General features: G+C 40.3%; 1 protein-coding gene across 1 annotated transcript in view; it reads left to right on the top strand.

Annotated features, from left to right (window-relative positions):
• Alk (ALK receptor tyrosine kinase) overlaps window positions 1–14,903 on the top strand; it is a 689,643-nt gene that overhangs the window by 625,732 nt on the left and 49,008 nt on the right. The gene's annotated exons all lie outside the window — the stretch shown is intronic.

Below are 14,903 nucleotides of genomic sequence, written 5' to 3'. Positions count from 1 at the left end.
AGGGGTGAGGTGGAATCTTAGTGTGGTTTTAATTTGCATTTCCTTTATTGCTAGAGATGGGGAGCATTTTTTCATGTGTTTTCTGGCCATTTGAATTTCTTCTTTTGAGAAAGTTCTGTTTAGTTCACATGCCCATTTCTTTATTGGTTCATTAGTTTTGGGAGAATTTAGTTTTTTAAGTTCCCTGTATATTCTGGTTATCAGTCCTTTGTCTGATGTATAGTTGGCAAATATTTTCTCCCACTCTGTGGGTGTTCTCTTCAGTTTAGAGACCATTTCTTTTGATGAACAGAAGCTTTTTAGTTTTATGAGGTCCCATTTATCTATGCTATCTCTTAGTTGCTGTGCTGCTGGGGTTTCATTGAGAATGTTCTTACCTATACCTACTAACTCCAGAGTATTTCCTACTCTTTCTTGTATCAACTTAAGAGTTTGGGGTCTGATATTAAGATCCTTGATCCATTTTGAGTTAATCTTGGTATAGGGTGATATACATGGATCTAGTTTCAGTTTTTTGCAGACTGCTAACCAGTTTTCCCAGCAGTTTTTGTTGAAGAGGCTGCTATTTCTCCATCGTATAATTTTAGCTCCTTTGTCAAAGATAAGTTGCTTATAGTTGTGTGGCTTCATATCTGGATCCTCTATTCTGTTCCACTGGTCTTCATGTCTGTTTTTGTGCCAGTACCATGCTGTTTTTATTGTTATTGCTTTGTAATATAGTTTGAAGTCAGGTATTGTGATACCTCCTGCATTGTTCTTTTGACTGAGTATTGCCTTGGCTATCTACCACCTTTACATATTTTAATGGTAGAAGCAACTCACAAGTCTTGCCCACACTCAGAGGCAGGGGATTACACAGAGTGTGAACACCAGGAGATGGAGACCACCTTAGAGTCTACCTGCAGTGACTGCCTTTGTGTGCCAGAGATCAGCCAATCTCCAGGAAACGCTGAGAGCCCATTAGGGATTCCAACGTGCAGAATGCCCAGACTCAATCTCAAGCCTGTGTCTTCAGCATTTCACAGGCACTTAAGTATTCATGAAGCGCCTACTGAGTACATGTAACAACAGGATGATAAGTAGGCTGTCAGAGAGGCCAAGATTCCTCTCAGAGATACTGTATCGAGCAAATGAGGTCCTTTCTAACAGGCTTTGAAGGGTATAGAGCAATACATAAAATGCGATACTATACCAACACCGTTACCAAAATATACAACCAAAAATATTGGGCCAATTCGCTCATCCCTGGTATGTTGCCTCTCCAAATAGTCAATGTATTTACGGTCCGCCTCCTTCTATGAGCTGTACGTTCTTTTGTATATACACCTAAGTGTGTATCTGGGCATATTTTCTTCATTTGTGTTACAAAAATTCCAAGTGAATTCTATTTTCTAGTCTCTTAAACCTAGCCATGTTTAAAAAATTTAAAAAGTGGGTAAAAAGGGGTATTTGCATTTGGGGCCCTCTTATCAGTTAATTCTACCACCTAATTAATCATCAATTTATAGGGAAGCCCCCCACATTTCACTTGAGGGAAATTAATGACTTATGTGAGGGCACAGAGGATTGCCCCAAAAGAACCCATCCCTCAATATCAATTGAATGAGGGTCTTTAGTCTTCCAAAGTTTGTCAAAATTGGGAAATAATGAAGGCTCTAGAACCTTCTCCATGAAAAAATTTTCAAACAAATCCCAAGTGATTAGATTGGAGAGGCTGATTTGTTTTATAGTGAATATTATCAGTGACTTCATAATAAGGTGAAAGAAAATTTTATTCACCTAATTACTAGTTTGTAGTAAATGACTGACAGATTTAATGATCATATTCTAGGATTAATGTTAACATGTAAGGAAAATAAGGAAGAGCTTGTAGTTGTCTTGCAACCTACCTGAGAGTCAGGGCGGTTGAGGGGGAGGAATCCCTAGGCTTCAGAATAACAGTGTGAAAAAGAGGACAGTTTAAATCCCCTCAACTGGCTTTATGATTTTGACCCCACTAAACAGTTCATTCAGTCTATCAGCTGATCAGTTCCATCAACCATTGGGTTATAGTGTGCCCCCACTGCTAAAGACTAGGACTCAAGTGTTTTCTCAGAGACTTCAGGTGTTCCCTGCTTTTCAGTTATGTGTGTGTTGGGAGTGTGTGCATGAGTGTGTGCTGGTGTATGTGTGTACATGAGTATGTTCGTATATACATGCATGTGTATGTGTGTGTGTGCGTGTGAGACCAAGCCATATGTGAATGTGTATAGGTTCCTTGGGAGCCTATCCCCTTTTAGTCATGGATAAGAGACAAAATAGCTTCCAGCAAACATCCATCACACTACTAGAACTCCCCCAGTTAACCACCCTGGCACTGTCTCCCCTACCAGCTCACACTATTTTGTTCACTGCCTAACAGGAGCTCCAAGTGGTCAAAAGTCCCATGACCTTCCCCTTCTGACTATTCAAGTGGACTCTGGGACTGGAATGTAACCTAATGTCTTTTTTCTATTTTGTTTTTGTTTGGGTTTTGTCTTTCAGTTAACAAAGACTTATTAACCATCTTCTTTATGACCAACATTGTTTTAGGCAGTAAACAAAACAGACTGAGCCCCACTTTTGTAGGGTCTACGTGCTAGTGGGGGAGACAGGTGATACAGCTTCAAATGATGATGTGCCGAGAAGAAAAGAAAGCAAGTGAAGGGGATGAAGGGACAGGGGCAGAGCACTGTGGCATGTGCACACGTATGTGCATGTGTGTTGTGACTATAAAGAATTAAGCAAGAAATTTCAGGGTCCTTCAAGTTTATCAGGAAAATACTACTGATTACTAATATTGGGATTCTGGTTTTTACTCCTAGGCTGGTGTGGCCTGGGGAAACCTTCCAGGCTTCCACACAACACTCTTAACTTCTAATGGCCTTGATCATGTGGTAGGATGAGACAGACCTCCCTGAGAAATCTGGGCCAGCAGGAGTGACTCAGGTATCTGGCTGTCTGCCAAAGAAGGCAAGTTGAAGGACACCTGCAGTGTCTAGAGAAGCACTGGGAACCTAGTCTCATTCCGCTGACATTGCTGTTGGAAGGACAACAGCAGTGTTCTCTCCTTGGTGGTGTTTTCATTGCCAGTGGGTGGAGGCCTTGATTCTAGGAGGCTCCATTCAGATTGAAGTAGGACACAGCCAATGGTTAGAAGCCCAAGGAAAAGTCCAGTCCTATAACAAAAATAATTCATAGATGATTTCTGATGTTAATTCAGTGGCCCTGTAAGTGACTACTGTCATTAGTTCAGTGCCTGTTGATGTCAAGACCCATATCTCTGTGATCCTCTTGGCCTTCTCCTCATCCTTGTTGCTTAAGGTCCTAAAATGGCCATTGGATCTCCAGCCACCATGACTGCATTGCAGGCAGGAATGAGAGAGAACCATCTCTTCCTTCTTTTCTCTAGCCTTTAGTCTTACATACATGACCCTCTCTTTGGTCCACCATTTGGTCCTGATGCTCTCACACTGCTTTTCTTTCTACCCTTCACTTTTGGATTTCTCACTTTCCTGTGTGTGACTTGTTCTCCGAATCATCGTAGAGACTCTGGAACCTAGAACTGGCAGTCAGTTCTTTCTAGCTCTGATTCCCTGGCCAGTAGGTTTGCCTATACCTCCATCTGTCCATCTGCTAGAGGTATCACAACCCCAAGACCCTTGTAAGGATTTCACTCACATGAATTAGAGCCATTCAATAAGCAGAGCTACAAAGAGGAAAGCAGTGAGGGAGACGCCTTCCTGTCTCTCTGGAAGTAGCAAATCCTAATGATACAACTTCAACAGTGATACACTAGATCAAGTCATCTCTCCCAGTTTTCCTACAAGAACTTATGAGGACAGAAGTCTTTGACTCTTTAAGCCTGAGTGAGGCAGAACTGGTATTTAAACCACTACCACTTCCCACTTAAGCCTAAACACCAAACCTGGGTTACTGTGTAACCCAGAGATGGCTGAGTCCATGGCACCCATATCAATATCAAATACTTTATTAGTACTGCTCTGGCCTGAAGCCAACTTGAGAGTAACCAAATTAGCCCCAAAGCCTCCCTTAACTTAATTTTTACAGCTCTGCTTTCAGGATAGCGTTTTTTTCCGTGACCTTTCTCTTCTCCCATGTGTCACTGACTTTCCCTCAGGGAGCAGGGGATAGTCAGAACACAACACAGCAGCCATCATAGGAGCCATTAAACTCCCGCAGATTGCTGGGTGTCAGAGCTGTTTAGGGTAATTCAGTCCTAAAAGCAGCTTTTATCTCTACAGCCCTGACTTGCTGCCCTGTTGACGGGGAGCTAGCTCACTCCCAGGATCCTCTCTGAGAAGGGGTGTCTACCTGCCAGCAGGAAGAGAAATGGTCCTCTGGTCTTTGTTCCCTGGGATACCTCAGCATTATCAGGCATCTTGCCTATCGAGAGGAACTGTGTGTGGAGCAAAGGAGGCCATGCTGTAAAAGTACAAAGGAGACCATGAGTGTGAGCACATCTAGGAAAAGGCAGGGCTGATGTTATAACTGTTGTTACTACCTTAGCTTCTGATCAAAAAAGAACAAGAGAAACAATTCTGCGTGAATAGACAGGATGTGTGGATATATGCACACGTGCACTTGTGCAAAGACACGCATGCATACACAGGCACAGATGCACACATAGACATGTACACATATGTGTGTGAGGCATACATGCATGTATATATGAGCAGGCATGTACAATGCACATATGTACAAACAATTCATCTGAGGACAAACCAGAAGAATAACATGGAAAATTCAAACAAAAACTGTGTTGTGTGTGGCACGTCTCTCCTCTCTCAGCCTCACGTTTGCTCCGTAATCACAGGTTTATTGTTTGACTTTTCTACGTGATTTATTATCTTATGAGATGAAAGTTACAATCTTTCTCCCTTCCTTATCTACTGACCTACCATGATTGTAAGGAGTTATGTGTACTGGAGGATGGGGATGTAGCACAAATGTACTATAATTAAATACATTGAAGTCAAAGACTTAAACATTCCCAACCCTGTTCATTCCGAATCATAATAACATCCTTTCAGCTGAGATTAGTCTTCCAGTACCTTCCACCACCACGAAATATGATTACCAAAATATAAATATACACTAAAACTGTGAAATAAAGCCTAAGTGACCTTTGGTCTAAAACTCAGAGAGGTGTAGGACCCCTCTCACATCCTCAATAAAACAGCATATGATAACATGCTGAAGTTCTAATAAAGCAAAGAGAAAAAAACGAATCAACAGAAAATATTTATTCCTGGGACTATTTAGTGAAGGATCAAATAGCACTAAACAACTCATTAAATCTTGGCAGCAGTACAAGAAAAGGTTAAATGTCACTTGGTGGGTTGTATCCAAGAAAGGACAGAACATAATGTAGCAGGTTCAAGGCCATGGTCATTGGAAATGTCCCTAGGTAAGATCGAAAATTGCTGTCCCCCAGTAGAAATGCAGGTGAGGGATGTGACCAAATAGATACTATAAAGGAGCTAATCATAGCAAGGGAGGTATGATTTTTCTCAAGCTATGAAATTTTTGTCAAGGAATCTGGAAAGAAGGACAAAATTTAATGATAAATTATTCCCTTCACTCTCCAAAATACAAGTGAATGGGGATAAAGTATCCCCTCACATCATGACTTCTAGACCTCTGTGGTAGCATTGGGGCAAGAGGAAAGAGGAACAGCAGATAGCCAAGCTAAGAACAACTGCAGAGACTGGGAAAGGTTTTGCTGAGCCAGTGGTGGGTGAGAACAGGGGACCCAAGGTAAGATCTGAAGGGACCAGAGCAACCTAGCCACCAAGCCTCCTTCCTAGGAAAGCATCCACACTGAGGTAATTTCTATGAGTGAAATCAGTATTGAGTAGGACAGAGATTAATATAGATGAATGAATGAATAAATAAATAAGATAATGCCCAGATAAAAGTGGGTAGAATTTGATCCAGCAATACCACTCTTGGGGATATACCCAAAAGACTGTGACTCAGGTTACTCCAGAGGCACCTGCATACCCATGTTTATTGCGGCACTATTCACAATAGCCAAGTTATGGAAACAGCCAAGATGCCCCACCACTGACGAATGGATTAAGAAAATGTGGTATCTATACACAATGGAATTTTATGCAGCCATGAAGACGAATGAAATGTTATCATTCGCTGGTAAATGGATGGAATTGGAGAACATCATTCTGAGTGAGGTTAGCCGGGCCCAAAAGACCAAAAATTATATGTTCTCCCTCATATGTGGACATTAGATCAAGGGCAAACACAACAATGGGATTAGACTATGAGCACATGATAAAAGTGAGAGCACACAAGGGAGGGGTGAGGATAGGTAAGACACCTAAAAAACTAGCTAGCATTTGTTGCCCTTAACGCAGAGAAACTAAAGCAGATACCTTAAAAGCAACTGAGGCCAATAGGAAAAGGGGAACAGGTACTAGAGAAAAGGTTAGCTCAAAAAGAATTAACCTAGAAGGTAACACCCACGCACAGGAAATCAATGTGAGTCAATGCCCTGTATAGCTATCCTTATCTCAACCAGCAAAAACCCTGTTATTGCTTATACTCTCTCTACAACAAAATTAGAAATAAGGGCAAATAGTTTCTGCTAGGTATTGAGAGGGTTGGGGGGAGAGGGAGGGGGCGGAGTGGGTGGTAAGGGAGGGGGTGGGGGCAGGGGGGAGAAATGAACCAAGCCTTGTATGCACATATGAATAATAAAAGAAAAAGAAGAAGAAAAAAAAAGTGGGTAGAGCCCGTACTTGACAAGCTGGCATGTACTTGAACCACACATGAGAGAGTAAAGGGAGTTCTGAGAAGCTGGAAAGACTCCCAACCCCTACAAGTTCGAAAACTACTTTCACATAAAATGCATAGCAGAAAAGTATAAAGATCAAATTCTATACAGAATTACAATAGGGGAAAAAAGAGCAGAAAAAAGAGGGCAGAATAACACCTCTACAGAAAATAAAAAATGCATACCAGAAAGGCCTGCTCATGGAATAAGTCAAAAGTATAAGTTTTGATTCTAACCGAGCTAAAAGTCATACAAGATATGAAAAATAACATAAATCAATATAACAAAAGCTCAGAAATTAGATGATATAACTCAGACATTTTGAAATAAAAAGAAAAATGTTTCAAAGTGACATAATAAACTAGAAGAATGAAGAGCAAATGAAATAGTTAATGCCTTATACAAAATAGAAAGTGTAAAAAGAATCTTAAAAATCAAAAATATAACACCCATCCAAGATAGGCAATGAAGATCTAATACACAGATAATAACAGTACCTGAAGAAGAAATCCAAAAAACTGGAAAAAAGAAATACTTAAAGCCATAAGCCAAGGAAAGTATCTTTATCAAAACTGCTTATTAAAGGTGTACACTGTATGCCTAAGGATATTGACACAGAATAAGCAATACCAAAGCATATTCTGGCAAAATTGTTGAGCTTCAAAGCAAAAGGAAAAAGTACTTTGGGCATCTGAGAAAAAAGAGCTAGTGATTTATTAGAGAAAGAAATTAGATTATCAGAGTAGAGGGTTTTTTTTACCTGTAACACTTTAAATCAGAAGAAAATAGAGTAACATATTTAATATACTCTAGGGGGAAATATCAACATGTAAGAATTCATTGAATATTTCTCTCAGCAGCCCTTTCTATAGAATCAACTTAAAAATGATTCCAGCAACAAAAATAACTATAGAGAAATATCAGCATAAGTACTGACATGACACTAAATGTATACAGAACTAAAACTAAACAAAGCTTAAAGAGGAAAGAGTATCACATGTTAATGACAGTCTTCCCAAACTACAGATATAAAACAACTTCTAGAACAATAGAATGGAGTACATGTACACGAAATTTTTTAATTTCTCTCAATTTTTATATTAATAATGGTGGCAGTAGAATAAGTATTGTCACTCTGATACTGTCACATATGTAAGGAAAGATAAAGTAAATCAAAAATTATAAGATATTCCAACTCCATTATCACCCATGATCTTGAGAAATGTGGTTCTAGGGTCGAGAAAGAAATAGTGGTGTAATGTAGATGAGGTTAATTACAAAGCCCTGTGAGTTGGAAGAATCAACATGAACTGACGAGGCATATACATGTGCATTGCATGCAGATGTGTGTTTATATACTGATACACGTGTATGCACATGCATGTTTCCTAGTTCTGCTCCTTAGAGAAGCCCAGAAACAATCACTAAGCCAGCAGCAATGAGCTGCTGTTGCACCCAGATTTTGTTCTTAAAATACCTTTTGCCACTAAAGGAAACCATGGCTTTTGAGAAAATGTGTGATTCCGGCTCTAAGGAAGGAAAATTTTTGTCACACCATATAGCAAGAAAGCTTTAAAAATTATCTAGGGTAGTGTCAAAAGAACTCTGAAGTTTCCCACTGACCACAGATATAACTATTTGGGCTTCCATGGGATAACAATTGTGATTCATTAAAACTCAAAAATATGTTTAACTTCCTGGATTCATAGATTCATAACAATATATTAGATGTTCTAATTGGGCAACTCCCAAATAGAGGACAGGAGGAATCCAATTCCATAACCTTACAATCTGTAAATAAGGAGAAAGAACTGAGCATTTATCCAACCTTTCCTATGTGGACCATACCGCTGAGTAACCATATTGTAGATGAGGGAAGAATATCTCTTCATATAAAGATATTCTAACTAGCAATTGAGTAAAAAAGATATCATTTTAAAAGTATCATTTCTCAACTCCCAATAAATAAATGGATCTATGCATTGAGCTGCAGCCAGAGCTAACATCAGAAAAGAGAGCTGCCCGGACATTAAGCACCTCCTGTGAAAGAACACAGCCTACAGTCTTCAGAAAGATCTAGGTGGTTAGGACCAGAAAACATACTGGATCCATGGGGTGCAATGAGCCAAAGCCAGGCTCTAGAAATATTCCAGGTCAGATGGTTCAGACTCTTCAAAAGATGAAATAAGGAAAAGGAAGTAGAAGAAGAATCTTTAAAGAAACAAAAAAAAATTTTTTTAATGTAATGAGCAAGACTAGAGACCTATACCTAGGGATGGTGCACATTGGTGATAAAACTATTGAGAAATGCAACAAAGTGATTATTGTGTAAGCCAAGATACAATTCCATTTAGGAGTAAGAAGAGGGTGAGATGGAAGAGGACATGAGGAGTCTTACAAGTCACTGGCAAAGTTCTATTTCCTGACCTGGATGGTAGTTAAAAGTGGGTATTTGCTTTATAATAACTCATTAACCATGTATACATCTGCTTTCTGCACTTTTTCTCTATCTGTGATTTATTTTTAAATTGAAAGGGTTTTATAGGCAATACTGGGATTTGAACTCAGGGCGTTGCACTTGCTAAGCTAGTACTCTACTACTTGAGTCACTCCCAGACTTGTTTTGCTTTGGTTACTTTTTCAGATAGGGTCTCACAGTTTTTGCCAGACCAGCCTTGGACATGATCTACTATACCTCAAATATAAATGCAATTACAGGCATGTACCCCCATGCCCTGCTTGTTCTTCAAGATAGGGTCTTACTAATGTTTTTTGCACATGCTGGTACCAAACTCCCAAGTATCTGGGATTACTGGCATGTGCCAACATACCTAGTGAAAAGGTTTAATTTTGTATCATTGTCAAAGGGTCTCATATTATCATATCATTTAACAGAGAGAACCAGTTTAATTAATTCTCCAGTTTATACTTAGAAGTGAATTCTTTTCTTTTTTGCACTTGCACAGAACAAAGGAATGAGCCAGGACTTTCAGAAACAAAGGTATTTGTTATAATAATATTTACCAGGGGGTCTAATTCCATAGTTTCTCCCTGGTGGTTGATGAGTTGCCTATTTAATTGTAGTACCAGTATCAGATTAATTATACATCGAGAAAGAACCTTTGCTCTATTGTTTAAAGAGTTGAGACAGATGGTTGTGTTGTTTTAGCACAACAGTGACTACAAGTGTGTACCTTATTTCATTTTGCCCTAATAAGAGAACAATTGAACTTCATTATGTTTACAAAAAAGGTTATTTTTTCCCAGTTTGTGATACAGAATGGTGATGTCATAATCATTCATGGATGAGTGAATGACTGTATTTACTTGGATTTTGGTCTGATTTTTAATGAGATCTAGGGTGCCCGTGAAAATGGCTCAGTATGCCACACTTCCATGAAGTTTTAGCTCAGTCAATGGTTATGGGTAAAATTCAGTCCCTTAGATCAGGATCAGAATGGTACAAATGGTGCACACGAGAGCCCAAATGCTTTTCTTTGGTGCAGCACACACAGGCCTTCAACACAAGTCCCATCCTTATCACTGTGATTAATAGCAATACTTGAGAACTTATTTTCCTCTATATCACGCTTTATTTCTTTGCATTGAACTGAGCAGATGAGATGGCTTTAGCAACAGTAATAAAACCAGTACAATCACTGTCTAGCCTATTTTTTTTAACATTATGCTGTATATTACTAATTGATTTGTTTCTTCTGGAAGGGTTCAGCAATATACTTAAAATGAAACCCAGTCCTTAATGGATTTTTTCTTTACGTAGCTGTCTATAACCAATCAGTATTTCCATGTTGGTGAGTTCTTTATACAATTGAAATGTGAATGAGTATTAAACTATGTTTCCAATGTGTAGTGTGTGTAAGAACAAGTTAAAGCTGTTTTGTTTTTTTTCATAAGTGACTTTTAATGAAATAGGGATTGTTTGTTTAAGTAAGAAGGAAGAAGTGGACTTCCTCCCTCTCTTGCCTCAATCCCAGCTCCTCCCAGGAAGTGCCAATCTTCAAGGACCAATGTAGCCCCTCAGTAGGGGAAGTATGGAGACCCTTACACCCTCAGATTGGCAGCTCAGCTTCCATCCTGCCTCACTGTGACCTTGATCTTTTTCCCAAACATGGTACAGTCCCTCTGTCTTGCATCCCTGCTTCCTGACCTTGTAAACAATCTAGTAACTGGAGTCCTTTTGAGATCACCTGGCTCCATGTGGCCACTTCCAGGACTTAGATCCATCACCCTGACCACTTGGTTCCCATAATTCAGTACTGCTTACACTCTGCTAGGCTAAACTACCAATGGGGCCATTATGGGACTATCTGGGATGGAAAGTCCACCCACCAAGGTACCCTGTCCAGACTCTCACGTGTCCCTTCATGATGGCCTGAGCAGCATTGGTATGGACTGGCCTGGTTTGAACTGAGCCCCAGGCTCAGTGGTTGAAAAGAAAGAAACCTCATCCTCAGGAGGGGGACTTGTTCTTGGTGGACCTAGCATCTTTTTAATCCTTGGACTTGGCTTGGCAGGTTGACATCTAATTCCTGGCTTGACCAATTATCCATTCACTCTGTATACTGCAGTCCAGTCACTCAGTTTCTCTGAACTTGAATTTCCTGATTGTTAAAAGGAATCCTGTAACACTACCTTCAGCACTACAAAGTTTCAGCAAGTTTAAAAACATTTAATCCATGCATGAAAGCACAGTGCCTGACCCACACTAGCTGCCCAATAAATATTGGGAGGTATTTGCCCCCTTCATGGGTATCTAAGGTTCAGTCATCCTATACATACCCAGAAGGAAGGATAAAACAAGTCAAGAAATAAACATTGTCTGCCTGGGGATCAAAGCTCACCTTGACTTCTGATCCCTGGAGCCACTGTTGCTAATTCTCTTGCTTCTTAGATTCTGAATCCACCTGCTTTAATCTACAAGGTCATCCCCAATGCCTTCTACTCTGATGGTACTACTGAAAATCAGCCTAGCACCTTCCTCTCCTCTCATGGTGCTAACTCCCCTTAGCTTAGAACCAATTTCACACCTACCCAGCCTGAAGTACCTGCCAAATGCTTCCTGCTTCTAGCATCTCCTATCCCAGGTGCCTGTTGTGGGGTCTTCTTAGGCCCACAATAGTTAATACCACCAGGCTCAGAGCAATACCCCTGCTCCTTGGGCAAGGATCTGGAAATTATTAGAGTCTATTCCAAGCAAGCGCCTGCAGAGAGACACTTGAAATAAAGCAGAGTAGCAATTGTCCTCTTATGCAATGTCACAGCTACCCATAGTTCTGGCAGATCCTTTCAGAAAGCAGATTCTAGCATTAAAGAAGGTTCTGAGAACACAGGGGATTTGCATATGGATAATCTGAAAAGACTGGAAGTCTTGGAGGCAGAATGGTGGAAAGGAATTGATCACCACCAAAGAACCCATGGACACAGAAGGAGTAATTCTCAATTTTGGTTCCTTCTTCAATGCTGGTATGCTCAAAAAAGTCACTTCCTCTTTCTAGAATGTTCTTTATTCATTTGGACGAGGTAGGTAGGACTAGTGTACAAATCTCGTTAAGTATCAGAATCTCTTGGGAAGGTTTTATTTGCTACAAATATTGCCTCCCCATTCCCACGTAGTATCCATTGAATCTGAATCTCAAGAGCCCTAGAATCTGTATTTTAAGGGTAATTTGGGAATTACCAAATTTGGTGATCTCCATGGTCCTTGCTTACCATGACATTCTATGGTAGCTATAAGATTCCAGACAGAATAACAAAGAGAACCAACAGGATGAAGGTTGAACACAACAAGCCCACACACATGAGAAGCAGGACAGCCTTCACACCATAAGCAATAAACTCAGAAACTCAGTATTTCCACGAGCTGGTGTTGGTGGGAAAAATAAATTTCTTCCAAGCAAAGTTGGGCAGATTTATGGAGGTCAGAACCATGCACCAGAGCAGGGAGCACCACCATGTCTCAAAGGCTGCTGGGAGCAGCAGAACTCCTGCTGGATGAATCATGAGTCTGACCTGAGATGGCAAATCCTCAGTTTCCATGGAATCCACTTAAGAATTTCCTCTCTGGACCTTTCATCAGAAATCGCTGAAAATCAAAACAGAATTTTGTATATAGAAACCACCTGAGACTAATATATGTCCATTGCACTGGGAAACCACTGGTCCCTTTATTGAGAAACAGCCATGGGATATGGGGCGTAAATCTTGAGACTAGGCATCTGCTTCCTTCAGTGAGAAATCGAACGTGAAGATACACACTTCTCGAACTGTGTTTGCTATGTATCTCTAATAGAGAATATTGTGCTAACCTTTGCATAAGTCATCATGTAATTTTCATAGAAAATCTAAGTACTAGATGGTATAATTTCCATCCATTCAGATTAGAAAACTAAGGCTCAGAGAGGTCATATATTATAACCAAGAGTTCACAGCTAGTCAGGAGCAAAATCCAGGAAGAAAAAACTTGATCCATCTGAATTCAAAGCCCCTGGCCCTCTTCCTACCTCACTAGATATTCCACCTGGCCAGGAAGTAAAAGCCCAGCATCCCTGGGAATGTCTCAGAACCTTCTGAGAAATTTCAGTTAACTTAGGCTGAAGTTCAAAGTAGGTCCCACTAAAGGTGAGCTGCTTCTGTCTCAGGCTGAGGTGACCCCTCCACATCCGGACTGCACAGTGGGCTTCAGGCTGGAGATAATGAATTTTTAAACTCACTTTCTGAGTTTTCTTTCCCTCCCTGGCCCCAGTCTCACCCCCAACTCTAGGAGTTCAAACTCCCAGATGCTGCTGGTATGGGACTCATAGTCACAGAAACTCCCTTAGCCACATTTCCTGTTGTAGGGACGCCAACCTTGGATTCTGGCAAGGGCCACTGATATAACTCACATTTTTGGAGTGTGGGACTTTACAGTGACATTTCATACCCCCTTGCTTCTTTTAACATGCCAGTGTGCCCATTACAAAGATAAAGGAACTGGATCGAGGCCTCACAATGGATTGGTGAGAAGGCTGCCCCCAAACCCAGGTGTTCTTGATGATTTCAAAGCCCTTGATCTTTCCACTTCACGCCTCTGGCACAGACCACGTGTATAATTTAGGCTCTGGAGCAGGTAAAAAGGCAACTGCCCAAACATATTCTGCCAAAATACGTTCTGTAAATAGCTAGGCCATTGAATTAACAGGTTTGCCACTTGGTCACACAAATACATAGAAAGCTAACCATCCGCCCTTCATTCTAAAAGTGAATGGACTCCTTACCTCCTAGCCCTTGAAATGACCTTCAGGAAACCAAATAGAAATCAACATCTTCATTTGAGAAGAGAAAAAAAGGAAGTGTGAGACTCGGTGTTGAATTGCTGTATGCATTGACACCCTCTAGAATGTCAATCTTCTGACTTCAGGGCCAGGGCCAAGTCACAAAAGCCCACCACAGCTGGCCTAGTTTTAAGATTATCAACCCTGCCTTGCATAATCTTAATCTGATTGCTTATAATTGGCAAAGCAAATTAATCTCCTACATTTTTGTTACTAAATTAGTTCAAGGTCTTTAAGAAATGTTTGCTTTAATGTTTTGGTGAACAAAGCCATATACACTCAAATTAATTTTTCCATCATTTTCTGCTTGAAAAATTAACTGTTCCATCATTTTTCATTTGACTTAATCTGTCTTTAAAGAGAAATGATTGTGGCAATCTGATAATGAGGGCTTTTTATCTTAAGTAAAAGTAATTTATTAAGAATACATTTTTAAAGTTTTTATAAATTGTAAAATGTTAGAGTTGTGGTTCACAAGAGATCCGAGCACTCCCTAAGATCTGGCTTGGCTGAAAAGATAGAAAGCTTAAAGGAAACAGCCCAGCAGAGGGGGATGGGACTTCAGAGAAGGATTTGTGCCGTGTTTCTGTGGTACCTTCAGAAAGCCATCTAAGGACATTGGGCAAGCACAGAGCACAGCAGGAAATGGGTGAAGGCCCAAGAAAAGGCAAAAAAATTGATAAACTTGATCTGTTTTTCATTTTTGATACTCTCTGTTGCATAACAAGCCTACAAGC

The sequence above is a fragment of the Castor canadensis genome, chromosome 12 (genome assembly GCF_047511655.1).
Source record: "Castor canadensis chromosome 12, mCasCan1.hap1v2, whole genome shotgun sequence".
NCBI classification, from domain to species: Eukaryota; Metazoa; Chordata; class Mammalia; order Rodentia; family Castoridae; genus Castor; species Castor canadensis.
The sequence above is the reverse complement of the archived record's forward strand: the minus strand, read 5'-3'. Positions and strand labels throughout refer to the sequence as shown.